Source organism: Cajanus cajan, chromosome 4 (assembly GCF_000230855.2).
Source record: "Cajanus cajan strain Asha chromosome 4, NIPB_CcT2T_4, whole genome shotgun sequence".
NCBI lineage: Eukaryota > Viridiplantae > Streptophyta > Magnoliopsida > Fabales > Fabaceae > Cajanus > Cajanus cajan.
Genome location: NC_138520.1, coordinates 51602532 through 51615870, shown reverse-complemented (window position 1 = coordinate 51615870; position 13339 = coordinate 51602532). Strand labels below are relative to the sequence as shown.

At 34.8% G+C, this 13339-nt stretch overlaps 1 protein-coding gene across 20 annotated transcripts in view; it reads left to right on the top strand.

Moving 5' to 3' along the window:
- LOC109794412 (uncharacterized) overlaps positions 1-12775 on the top strand; it is a 56663-nt gene extending 43888 nt beyond the window's left edge. For 6 of the 20 annotated variants that reach the window (XR_014433095.1, XR_014433096.1, XR_014433104.1 and 3 more), the window contains 5 exons: positions 706-1130; positions 2593-3001; positions 3172-3257; positions 3359-3428; positions 3909-4311. The gene's annotated coding sequence lies outside the window, so the exon portion shown is untranslated. Of the gene's footprint in view, positions 1-705; positions 1131-2592; positions 3002-3171; positions 3258-3358; positions 3429-3908; positions 4312-5878; positions 6235-10522; positions 10883-10969; positions 11069-12545 lie in introns of those variants that run through there. The other 14 variants (XR_014433099.1, XR_014433098.1, XR_014433110.1 and 11 more) reach the window with 14 other exon arrangements.
- Positions 12776-13339: the final 564 nt, after the last annotated feature.

Below are 13339 nucleotides of genomic sequence, written 5' to 3'. Positions count from 1 at the left end.
TAATGTGAATGAAGTCATGATTTGCATGAGAACCAAGGACAAACAAATCCTTGAAATCATTGAGAAAGTCAGTAAAAGGTGATGCAAAACCTACTCCTCGCTGACACTCACAACAAATTATCCATTTGGTATTCTAAAGTTGATAAGTAGCCTCCTTGATCAGATAATAAGTGATAACTTGTTGAAACACATTTAATGCATCAATGAACACTTCTCACCTCAAAGAACATATAACATAGACAAACAAAGCAAGATTTTGAGGAACCCTAAAGATTTTACAACGATCATCTTCATCTAGACTGCTATATAAGAAGCTTCACGTTCAAAAAGAAAAAGAACATTCAGGATCATCTTCATTTGAGCTACTATTATTTATTCTTTTTGTAAAACCCTATGTTCTTAATTGGTTGTATCACATCTTGTCTATAAGATGAAACATCATTTATAAAACTTTACCCAAATATAACTATTGTGATAGGGTTGCCCTTAGAGAGACTTGTCTGTAAAAGAATACTTATATCTTATTTAAGATAGTGAAACTCAATATGATTTTATTGAGACAAACTAGTATAAAAATACTATATGTTCCATTTGTCTCTTCTCCAACACTCTTTAATGTTAGCATTACTACTTCATTACTTGAAAAAGTGAGTTTTTTATTAACATTTTTCAACCGCTCTTATAGTGTTTATCTTTTTTCCATAGGTTAAAATCCATAGGAGATGAGTGCTCTGAAGCTCAAAACAAGTTGAAGATCCTGGACAACTTCCAAAAGTCTAGGAGCCAAAGACCATTATCATCTTAGAGGATCGTAACCTTAAAACTCTAATGTTAAATGCACTCTTAGGAGTCCTAAAAGTTCATGAAGTCCATCTAAACAATAAAAATCATATGAAAGCTAATGACATTATTTCTCTAACGATTGGTGAAGCCAACAAGAAGAGAAACAAAGGCAAAGCTATGAAGGTGGAGTCTTAGCACATCAGTTTTGGAGAAAGTTCTGAAGAGTCAGTAGATGATGAGATCTCTCTCATGTCTAAGAAGTTCTAAACAACAATAGTAGCAATAGTGCAAATGATGAGAAGACCAATATTTTTCATGAGGTAGATGCAAATGAAACAAGAATTGAGGTAGAATCTGACTCTAACTCTCATTCTAGTTTTTGTGAAAAATAAGAGGATTACTCTAATGAAGAAGACATGTCCTATGAGACTTTTATGGCAAATTAGCATATGATCACTCTTAAGTACAAATAATTTAAATAAAAATACAAGTTTATTGCTTTAGAAAATGAAAAAGTCAAGAATGATCTATTAGATGTTGTCAAAAAGATTTAAAATCTCAAGTAAAAAAGCACAAGCAATGAACCAACTGAGGTTACAATATTACAAAATAGAATCATACAACTTAGAAAAGATCTTGTTATGTTTGTTGATCGGTCCTCTAAGTTGAAGATGCTTCTTAAGTATAGAAGACTTCCATATGACATAATAAATCTTAGATTTAAGAAAGAGGAATCTAAAACTTCTCCCTCAAAATCTAAGACTATTTCTTGCAATGTTTATTGTAAAAAAAAATCATCATTCTAACATATGTAACCTAAAAGGGAAGTAGAAAAGAAAGTCTATGGTTAAGGATACTAATAAGAAAAGACCTAAAAAGATTTGAGTACCAAAATCTTAGTTAATATTTGTTAAAAATATCCATAGTGGAAAAAAGGAAAGATTCACATTGGTACCTAGATAGTGGCTACTCATGACACATGATGGGAGAAAGATCCATCTTCCTAGGCCTCCAACCATGTAATGAAACACTTTTATTCAAATGAAATGATAAAAGAAGAATCAAAAGTATAAGTAAGATTGGTAAGAACTTTATACCTACTATTTAAAATGTGCTTTATGTTGAAAGATTAAGGTATAATCTACATAACATAAGTCAATTTTGTGATAGTAGATATATTGTATTGTTTGACAAGGACTCGTGCATATTTAGATGAAATGATGATTCTGTACTTTTTATTGCCTACCAAAAAAAAACTAATCTCTACGAGATTAATTTGGATGATCTAGGCAAACAAAATGTAACTTACTTAGTTTCTAGAGTAAATGAAAGATGGATTTGACATAAAAGGCTTGGGCATATAAATATGAAATATATTTCAAAATTAAATAAAAAGGGTTTACTAAGGAAATTGCCTAAGATTTCTTGGAAAACTTGTCTTCTATGTGAAGCATTTTAGAAAGGGAAATAAACTAAATCATCTTTCAAATCTAAAAAGGTTGTTTCCACTTCTAGACCATTAGAGTTGTTACTTATGGATCTCTTTGGATCAACCAAAACTCTAGAAGAGTGTGCTTCCTGGTTGTGTGAAATCAATGATGTACTTGGGTATTGCGTGCACTTAGGTATTGTGTGTGCGAGAGTGGTAATGTGCAAGAGGAGTACTTGAGAACTCAATTCTACATCGGTTTCTTAGTAAACCGATTTAGAATATTTGATATTTACATCATTTTCTGTATAACCAATATATCCATTCTTTTATTTTTCATTTAATTACAAAAATGCCACATCATTTTTCTTTTACATCAGTTTTTGAAGAACCGATGTAGATAAGACGATGTCAAACAATCACTTTCTAATAGTGAAGACTCGTGTTTTTGAACTAATCCAAGCCGTCGAAGATCATCGCACTATCAAAACCCTCATCGACGAAAAACAATCCAAGAAGCACATTGATCAGTTTGCACTCAAGTCCTCTTTCAAGTACTTTCGTGCACTACCCAGGAAGACTCTCGCGCACTACCCAAGAAGCACGTACACACTACCAAGAACTCTCACACACTACCCAGGAAGCACATACATCACTCTTCTCAAACCCTCACCGATCATCGCACTTCCCAAGTTGTCGATGATCGTCGCACTTTCAAAACCCTCATCGACGAACATTGATCAGCTTGCACTCAAGCTTTCTTTGACAAACGATGAAAGTCAGTGAAAGGTAAACTCAATGAAGCCCTCTGTTTGTCGGTGTGGCTGTTATGCCGCAGGAAATCTCTATTTTTTTCCTTATTTATTAGGAAATCCCTTTTATAAGGTTTTTGAAGGGTTCATTGTCAATGTTGGAAAAGTAGGGTTCAATGTAATGTAAGTTTTAATCTTTAATTGCAGTTGTTGATGTGCTATTGTAGAGGAACACGAAGATATATGGTGGTGTACTTGGTGGAGCCATTTTTGTATGGATCTATTTTGAGTTGGTTGAGTACCACCTACTTACTCTAGTTTGTCACATTTTGATTATATCACTTGTAGTTTTGTTTTTGGGGGCCAATGTTCATACCTTTAAATGTTATGATAGGTTATTGTTGGCACATGGATTCTATCAATTGTGGGGAGCTAGTGCAATTTCTTGACCTTGTTCTGCATTGGTAAGAATAATTTATTTTGGATTTATATATAATTTTTTAGAAGGTATGAATATGAACTAATCTTCTTTAAGAGCATTGAAAAGGTATATTTAATCATGATCTATTTCAGACTCATTTGCTTTTACCATATTCAAACTCTATGTGTAAGCACTCTTCAATTCCTACTTACATCTGCATTAAGCATAAATGAAACAAAAAGTTAAGCTGATATTTAGTATCAATTCTCATCGGGACATACCATTAGATTAACAACCATACTACTGGTAAATTAAAAACAACTCCCTCAATCATATTTAGTATCATATTCAGAATAAAAAAATTTATTCTGTTTGTGTATATATGTTCATCTATTTTTGTAAATTATGTCCTCAATATTCTCAATGCACATCAAATGCACTCTAGTACTACTAATTGAATTAGTTTCAAGACATGGAGTACAATTTAATTTTGCTATGTCTCAACTGTCAACGAATGGTGCAGGTGGTGATGTTGGCATTGTAGTGTTACCTAGGACTAGTCAAAGAGCTAGTTCATAGCCATCCTCTGTGGGTGCCAGGGTTGTGGAGTGTGTGGCAAGATGGTTGTGGAGTGCTGTGAAAATAAACTAGAAGAATCTGATCCCAAACCCTGCTATCTAAATTAGCGGAGAAATTAACGTGATCTAGTAAAGCCGATATGGCTTGTAATTAACTAGCTTATTTATCAATCAAGTGTTTGTGAGTTATTTATCTATATGAAATCCATCATGCTTCTTAGTTTTTAATGCATGAATTTTTATTCACTTATTGTGTTTGTTAATAATTTTCTCCCATCATACTTGTTTGAATTTTCATAATAAACTTCATTCCCTTTAATCTTTGGAAAATATTCTTTCTTTCTCTGCCATGCTGCTACACCATCACCATTTTCTTCCTTTCTCTACTGGAAAGTTCACCTTCTCTATTTTTGTCCTCTCTCTTTGATGCTTGTTTGAGTATTGTGATTTACATTTTAGTTTGACATTCCCATGTTGTACCTTGCAATGGAATAGTGAGTCATACCTTTTTTTCATGAAAATTGGACATATGTTATGATATGAATCTCGAGTTTAAGGTAGCAAATTTGTATAGTTAATTATAGTTAGTCATATTGGATTCATTTGATGTGCTGATTCTAAAATGAATTAAAATTTACCTTATATATTCTGGTTAGAACATTTTTTTATGGGTGGTTAAGCTTTGATGTATGGAATTTATCTATTTTGATTTAGTTGGTAATTATGTTCCCTGCATTTAGTAATTATTTAGTGACTTAAATTTTTTAATTTTTATTACTGTTGCAGACTTTTCAACCATTAATTAATCAAAAAGTTTATGTTATAGCTATAATACTGAAAAGGGTAATAATAGTTTTTTTTTAAATGGTGTGAAAATAATACACTAGTTTATTCTTTTAATGGTATATTAAATATAACTTTTAGTGGATAGTACACCAGTATATTTTTTTTTTTAAATTAGACCAAAGCATATATTTGTTGTAAAGTTAAGATGGATAAAATTAAGGGTGGTGGTCACAATACATTCCATTTGAGAAACTAACCCATAACAGTTTAGAATCTAAAATTAATAATTCAAAGTATTTTTTCATTCCGGTTTTATAACAGTTTTGGATCCAAAACTCATTCTAAAAATTGTTTTAAAGTTAAACCATAAACCAGATTCTTTTACAGGCAATTGTTGGCAGATGCGTAACATTAGCCATAACACAATCATAACATTGATGCTTATTGAAAATTTAAAAATCCTATTTTTTCTCTACAATTTTCTTTGGTTTCTTTGTAGTTTCTTTAGTTACTGGTTTCTCTACAATTTTTTGTCTATAATTTACAAATCTTGGTTATAGATTCATAAGCTCCCAAGAAACTACCAATGGAACAACATGTATTGGCCCAATTCACTAATTTATTGCCGAAACTGAGTAGTTTAGGCCATTTAATACTACTTTATGAAAAAAAAAATGGACCTTGGTGTGTAACTATTTAGCTCAAGTTAGTTGTTAAAATTTTTAGTCCTTTTTATCTTTAAGTAACATGTTATAAAACTTGATTCCAGGGTTACTGTGTGTAGTTTATTATTATTTTTATCTTAAACATGATTATAACAAAAGTCACATTATTTTTTCAATTTTTTTACATTGGTGACATTACAAAGTATGAAGTCCTATTACTTTCTAATTGAACTCGTTTCACTGATGAAGGTTGCAGCCATATTTTTTAGTTAAATGTGGATTGTACTTATAAAGGATTTACTGATTTTAATCCAAGCCAAGCCATTCTATTTGGTTGAAGTTTTCCACAATATTGAGAAGTTATGGAGTGGTTCAAGGAAGTGATGTCTCTATTTTATACAGTTTTAATGTTTTCTAACAACCCAATAATTTTATTGTCTCATTCAACTAAGTTTCCAATGCAGCTTCACAACAACAAACTATGATACCCTATACAATGGACAAAGTTAATTTAGAGCTCCCAAATCAACAACTTCAACTTGCTTTATTTGGAGTTGGCTTAGGAATGTCAGAATTGGAGGCTAATAAGATGATGGACTCCTTCCACCAAGGGGATGAACAAACGTCAATGGTGAAGAGGAGCTCCTTGCCAAGGCCAAGATAGTGACCTTAGAGGGTGGACGTTCCTTCAAGGGTGAGGCTAAGTGATGGTGGGCGTGAAAGGTGGAGTCTTGGGCGAATAGGAGAAAGGTTGGGAGGATGGTGTTTTTGGGTATTCTAGTTGGCTCTCTTCACCAAGTGGAGATGAAGGCCACTCAAGGTAACCCTAAACTCACTCTAGGGAAGAGATAGGAGAGGTAGGCCGTGTAGACCTAGTGACTAAGGAGAGGATTTGAGGCAAAAATGCTCACTCAAATTCATATATTCCAAAGTATTTACATGATGCATAGCCTAGGGTATTTATAGGAGTGGGAGACATCTAGGGTTGCATTTGGAGAGTGCATGGACGAAATTCACAAGCCAAATGCACACCAAATGAAATGCAAATGAACCTTAGATGCAACTTGGTGGCCAAGGATGGAATCTTTGGGATTAGTTAGGCTACATCTAGGTGCATAATAAGACCATGCAACCTTTGCCTTCCACTTGGGCCTAGGCCTTTCTAACACAAAAAATAGGTCCAAGAGCCATAAAAAATATGTCTAGGTTTTGTTTCCACCCTAATCAAATACCTTAGCCCAAAAATAAAAACCTATGATCTAAAACACCCCATAATACAAGGGTAAAATGGGAAATATTAAAGAAAATAAATCCTATGACTAAAATACCCAAAATACAAGGATAAAATTAGAAATACAAGTAAAATAGATCCTATGTCTAAGATACCCCAAAATACAAGGGTAAAAATGAAAAATCAAAGACAAGGGCAAAATAGGCATAAAGATAAATTCTAGGCTATCAAAACTTAGGAGAGTGATTAGTGTATTTTAATCTTGAGGAGCATGTCTTCTAAGATTTTGACTTCCCTATCCTCTTCCACTCTCCTAGCCAATTGGCTTAGTGATGGGTCTCACATGAAGCTCTATGGATGGTCCTCCATCATCCTCTCCTTCTTGAGAAGGATTTGATCACAAATCTTCATGCTCAATCATTCCATTGGTACCTTCAAGAGATGTGATTACGGAAAGAAACTACTTAAAACTTAGTTATGCAATCCTTAAGTACATAATTTGTTGAATGAAAGTACTAGGGGAAGGGGAGAGCCAAAGAGGCATCACCATTTTTGAAAAAGTTATTGACCCCATGTAATTCATTCGCTAAATCATCTATCTTAGGGATTAGGTGCCTTTTATTCAATGATGGCTTTTTTAAAAAAAGGTGCTCATCCTCCATTGTCATCTTTCTTTGGCACCAAAAAGAATGAGGATGACACAAGGGTTAAGGTCTTCTAGAACCTAGCCCTTTTTCTTCAAAGGAAAAATTCTTTTTTTATTTTCTTTTCTTTTTGTTTTTGTTTTTGCTTTTCTCCTCATCTTTCTTAGCTTTTAATTTGAGTTGGTCCTCATTCACTTGAGAAGGTGATATAGGACACCACAAAAATTTCTTTCCCAAGTGTTGAAAATTTATTTTATTGGTGAGGCCATCATGGATTGTTTTCTTGTCAAATTGTCATGGCCTCCCAAGCAAGACATGACTAACCTCTAATGGCACTATGTCACATAAAACTTCTTCTTTATACTTGCCAATAGAGATTGGTATGCTTGCTTGTTGGTTAACTACAACACCTCTTTCCTCATTGATCCATTGCATTTTGTAAGGTTTAGGATGAGGTTTTGTAGTTAAGGCTAGCTTATCAACCAATCTAGTACTACAACAATTAGAAGTAGACCCACTATCTACAATGAGAGAACAAGTGCTTTCTAAGACCTTGCATTTTGTTTGAAACAAGTTCTCTCTTTGTGATTGGTCAATTTCACTAGATTGATTGTTAAGGAGCCTTCTAACAAACAATAAGTCTCCTTCACAAGGTAAGATTTCTTCCTCGGATTCTAAAACTTCTTCTTCATCACTTGATGATGAGAAATTAGCTTCATCAAGGCTACTATAGTAATCTTGGCCCTTTAAAAGCATGGTTTTCTTGGTGGGACATTGTGAAGCAATGTGCCCACGACCAAGACACTTGATGTCACTTGTTTTAGTGTCTTTGGAAGATGCCTTAAAAGATAATTTTTCTTTTTCTTTTTCTTTTTCTTCCTTGGGAGAAGGTTGGGAAGAGTGGCCCTCCTTCTTAAAACTCTTGGGATAAGAAGGAGTGGAGTCTTTTCAAAAATATTTTCTTTTAAGTTGATGCTCCACCCTTGAGCAATGTTGAACAAGTTCATTCAAATCTCTTTATGGCAAAAGTTCAACTTTGTCTCTTATCTCAAGGTTTAGACCACTTTGAAATCTAGAGATTGTGGTCCTCTCTTTCTCCCTAATCCCAGCCCTCATCATTAGCAACTCCATAGATTGCCTATATTCTTCCACACTAGAGGATCCTTGTTTCAACCTTTGAAGCTTGTCCATAAGTTCTCGATCATAGTATGGAAGAATATGCCTCCTTCTTAAGGCACTACGGAGCTCATTCCAATATTGGATTGGGGGCTCATGGTTTATTCTCCTTTCTTTTTCTAAGGAGGTTCACCAATACATAGCATGCCCTTGAAAGCTAAGGGTTGCTAAAGAAACCTTCCTATCTTCACTCACTTCATGGCAAGAGAAAAGTTGTTCAACTTTCATTTCCCAATCCAAATAATTTTCAGCATTATCCTTGCCATGAAATGGGGGAAGAGTGATGTTAGGTTCTTTGTTGGAGGACTCCCTATGTCTATGTTGCCTTGGGGGTCTTTGATAGTAATCATCATTGTAATGACTACTATAGAAGATATCACTTGGAGGTTGGGTATGATGCCCTTCCTCCTCATGAACACTTGAGGGTATCATATGCCCCTTGCCTTTTGAGGATTTAGGATAAGTGACTCTTGGTCTTGAACCACTAGTCTCTCCTCCCACAACTAGCCTAGTAAGCAACCTTTTTTATTTCTTCATTATTTTTCTCAAATTATTTTTCTTTTTTTCTTAATTATTCCTCTCTTTTTATATTTTCCTCTTCTTTTTTTTCTTAGGTACTCCTTTAATTGCCTAAGTTCATCCCTAACACTAGACCTAGAACTACATGAGTTATGACCATGTACACTAGAATGATCACTCATCTTTGATCAAAAAGGTTTTCACAAAGTTGTTTTCAAAAAGGTTTGAAAAAGGTTTTCACAAAGAATGAGTGATAAAAAGGTTTTCACAAATGGTTTTCAAGGTGCAAGATAGGTAGAAAAAGGCCTAAGTGTACAAAGTGAACTATCAAAGGGAGGTGGACTACTAGGAATCACTTAATAACCAAGCCTTATCAAGTAAAAATCACTAAGCTTTTTCACACTTTTCTCACAAAATAATTTTCACAAGACTAAGGTGGGTGTGTGCACGGACCCTTAGTAGGCAATTGTAAGCCTTCTAAACGAAAATTGAGGCAAAATAAAGACCTAAGAAATTATACTACTAAAAGCTTTAAAACATGCAAAAGGAAAACACTTAAAGCATATACTAGTCGAATGCCTAGGTGAAGGTTTTCAAATCACCTTCAACTACACGGAACTACCACCAAAATGAAGAGGTTTAAAATGGCCAATTACAAACCAAAATAAAGAAACAAGGCCCAAATTACAAGAGGCGAAAAATTGAGCAAAATGAATAAGTAAGAAAGAAAAGAAATTAAAGGTCTTCAACTCCTCCAATTTGGCTCTCCTTCACAAGGAACAAACAAAGTTAGTCCTCTCATTTGGTGTTTGCACTATTTGAGATATGATATCCTTCTCCAAAGCACTTGGGACCTCACAGATTTAGACTCCACTCAATCCCCCAAAGAAATTTTGCTAAGGGTATCTTGGAGATAGTACTTCACCTACACTCAAAGACAACAAACCAACCAAGAACAAGGAGGCCAAAGGAATAAAAACTGAAAAAGCTCAATTAAAAAGCTAAACTCAAAGAGAGATTAATGAGAAAAACATAAGAATTTCAAGGAAGACAAGCAAAAATTAAGACACATTAAAAAGGCTAGCACTCAAAAGAGAAAATCCTAGAATGGCACTAGAATGAAATAAGTCTTTAAAGGCTTTGCAATTGTAAACTTAAGTCCTTTTTGGTAAAGGTCCAGCCACGGTTTTGTGTCTCAAAGAGGGTCCAATAAGGTCCAAAAATTCAGTCCAATTCCAACTCCAATGTGCAAGGTAATTAGGTCAAGTCCACAAGTCTAGCAACAAGTCCTTTTTGTTTTCTTTTTGTTCCTTTTGTTTTCTTTTGGGCCGTTTTGGTTACATTTTTTTTAATTTTTTTGTCCAGTTTTTGTTTCTATTTTCTTTTAAAGAATTTGCTTGGTTTTTACACTTGTGGGTGAATAAAAATGCATCACATAAAGGAGTCAAATTTAGAGAGACAAGTGGCAACACATGAGTGGGTGATAAGGCATATTGTGAGTGGAGTGTGTCTTGCACTAATTTTTTCTTTTTGTGCAGATTTTTGTCAAAGATTCTGTAACGTAGAAAAAAAAATGATCCAGTAGCCAGAATGGGCCGTTCCCAAATTGGAACGGGTCGTTCCAAAATTTTGTTTTGGCCTTAAGAAAATGAAGGAGAACGGGCCGTTCCAGAAGGAGAACGGGCCGTTCCGGAGGGAGAACGGGTCGTTCCGGATGAGTGTCAGAACGGGCCGTTCTGCATTGAAATTTTGTACATGTTGGGGGAATTTAGAACGGGCCGTTCCGGTATCTGTACAGGCCGTTCTGGCCAATCCGGAAAGTTTATAAATAGGGGTTGGGGGCCTTCAGGAGAATGGAGTTTTTAGAGAGAAGTTTTAGAGAGAAGGTCTTTGGGTTTGTGAGCTCCTTTCTCTCCCAAATTTTTCTGTATGATACATTTTCTTCTCTAGACCACTAATACCTTCTGGCTTTTCTTGAAATTCAGATTAGAAAGCTTGCTTTGGGAGGATTAAAGTTTCGGGTTGAGCTTTGGAGGGGAATTCTATTTCGTCACAGTTGTTGGCTATTCTGAGCCAATCTTTAGGTGAGAGAAGCTAGAGTGTAGATTTACTAAGTTGTTTTTATGTCGTTTATATAAGTTGACCTTATAGATGAATTTTAAATATGTTGTATATTACTGAAGTTGTTTATAAAGTTGTTAACTTAAGTTGTTCATATGTTGTGTGTTGATAATATGTGATATGTTGTTAAAGTTGCTATACGTAGTAAAATTAAGTTATTTTTATGTTGTTTATTGTTGAATTATTAATAAGTTGAGATGTATAAGTTGAAGTAATTTATTGATGTAAAAGTTGTTTAAAGTTGTATAGGTTGCCTATTGTTGAAAAATGCTTATTGTTGTAAGTTTCCTTTTGTTGCAAGATGTTTATAGTTGTATTGTTGAGAGTTGCTATAAAGTTGTAAGTCGTCTATTGCTGTAAAGTTGTAAGTCGTCTATTGCTGTAAAGTTGATGTGATGTCTATTGCTGAAAAATTGATTATGTTGTTCAAGTTGAAAGTTGTTGAGCTGATATATGTTGTTGATTTATAAGCTGATTAAGTTGTGATGATAAGTTGTTGATCACTAGGACTAGAGGAGATGTTTTCGAAGTTGCTCATCCCATTGTGCGGATTGAGATAGTTGTGGTGCTCTGAGAGCCCAATTTGTTGAAAAACCCTCCTTGGGAAGTTGTCCCTTGGAGTGGACGTTGTATCGTTCTCCTCTAGGACTTAGTTGATCCCGTGTGTGGGCAAGATCGAGGCACACGTGTATAAAGTGACCACAGTATAGGGGCCAGGCCGAGCTATACTGATTACAAGCGGCCAGAAGTTGAGATACATAGTACTAAGGTGATAAGTTGAAAGTTGTTTTAAAGTTGAATCCCTTAGTACTGTGTGGGCGACATGGAAATAGTCGATCCATGTCATGGTTGAATGACCAATTTGAGTAAGGTATCTAGTTAGAGATGTAGTCTTTGACTAGGTACTGGAGGGTGCGTGGTACTTGGAGGACAGTGGGTGGGCTAACTCCACATGTGGATTGGTGAAGCTAGCCAAAGCCGTGGTAGGCTCATACCCAAACCCTTCTGTCCTGACAATAGTACTGGACCTCCGAGTCTAAGTGGCACACCTGAGAAATCAACTATTGTTGTCTATACCTGGTTCTCTTCGGAGTTCCTAAAGCTATTCTATACCTGACCTGGTAGAGATAGGTCAAACGTTGGATTCGGTAAGGTTTATGCCACCTAGAATGCTCAACCTCAGTTGTTGGAGATCTCCCAGTTGTATATGCGTGACGACGCATTAAATATTAAGTTGTATAATATTGTTGTTGTTGTTGTTGTTGTTGTATTAAAGTTGCTTCTAAGCTGTATGAATGAGTTGTGTTTTTATGTTGAATTGCATGATTGTTAGTATGTTGAAGTGTGTGGTGTCTTGCTTCATGTTTGATTTTGAACTCTAGCTTACCCTTCTGTTTCCATGTGATGGAACTGCGATGATCATACTTGGTATGAGAGCAGGTCAGGACTAGCTTGGAGTTGAGGTGATCGCTGCGAGACGGGGAGTTTTGATCCTCGTGTTAGAGTTGCCACCTTGGGTAGCAGTTTTGTGCTTGACCGGCACTAGGAGATAGTAGTTTTGGATAACTGTATAAATACCTAATACTTAAAAAAACTTAATGATATATATATCTTTGTTTATGTTTTGTATTTATAAGTTATCCAATTTTATTATTTATCTTAGTTCACTATTTTTAGTGCGATTCTACTAAGTGTAGGGACTACGGCGGGTCGTTACAGATTCCAGCACTCACACACAAAATTTAACTACTCACACATGTGCGCAAAGGACAAAGGAATAATCATGTAATGATGATCATGGAAAGCTGGCCAATCATGTATGTGTAAGAAGCAAATAACACATAGATTTCAACACAAATTTGGAGCATGCCAAGGACTAGTTAACATGCATGAATAACCTCTAAATGGTGCAGAAAAATTTTGGCCACCTCATGGAAAAACACATACATTTCATATTTTCATGGTTTCATACATCAAATGGGTGCATCATACATATATTTTTTTGTCTTTTTGAGAAAGGTGAGATAAACACAACTTTTGAAAAAACTTTAAAGGTAAAAATATCAAAAAGAGATGGAAGACATGTTCTTGATGTTCATAATATATTTTTCCAGCAACAAGAGTAAAAACAAAAATGGCACACAAGAACCTAAAACTCAAGAAAAAACCTAAAGTGCAAAAGGAGGCTCATGAATAAGCAATGAACCATGGAGCAACATAAGAAGACATTTTTA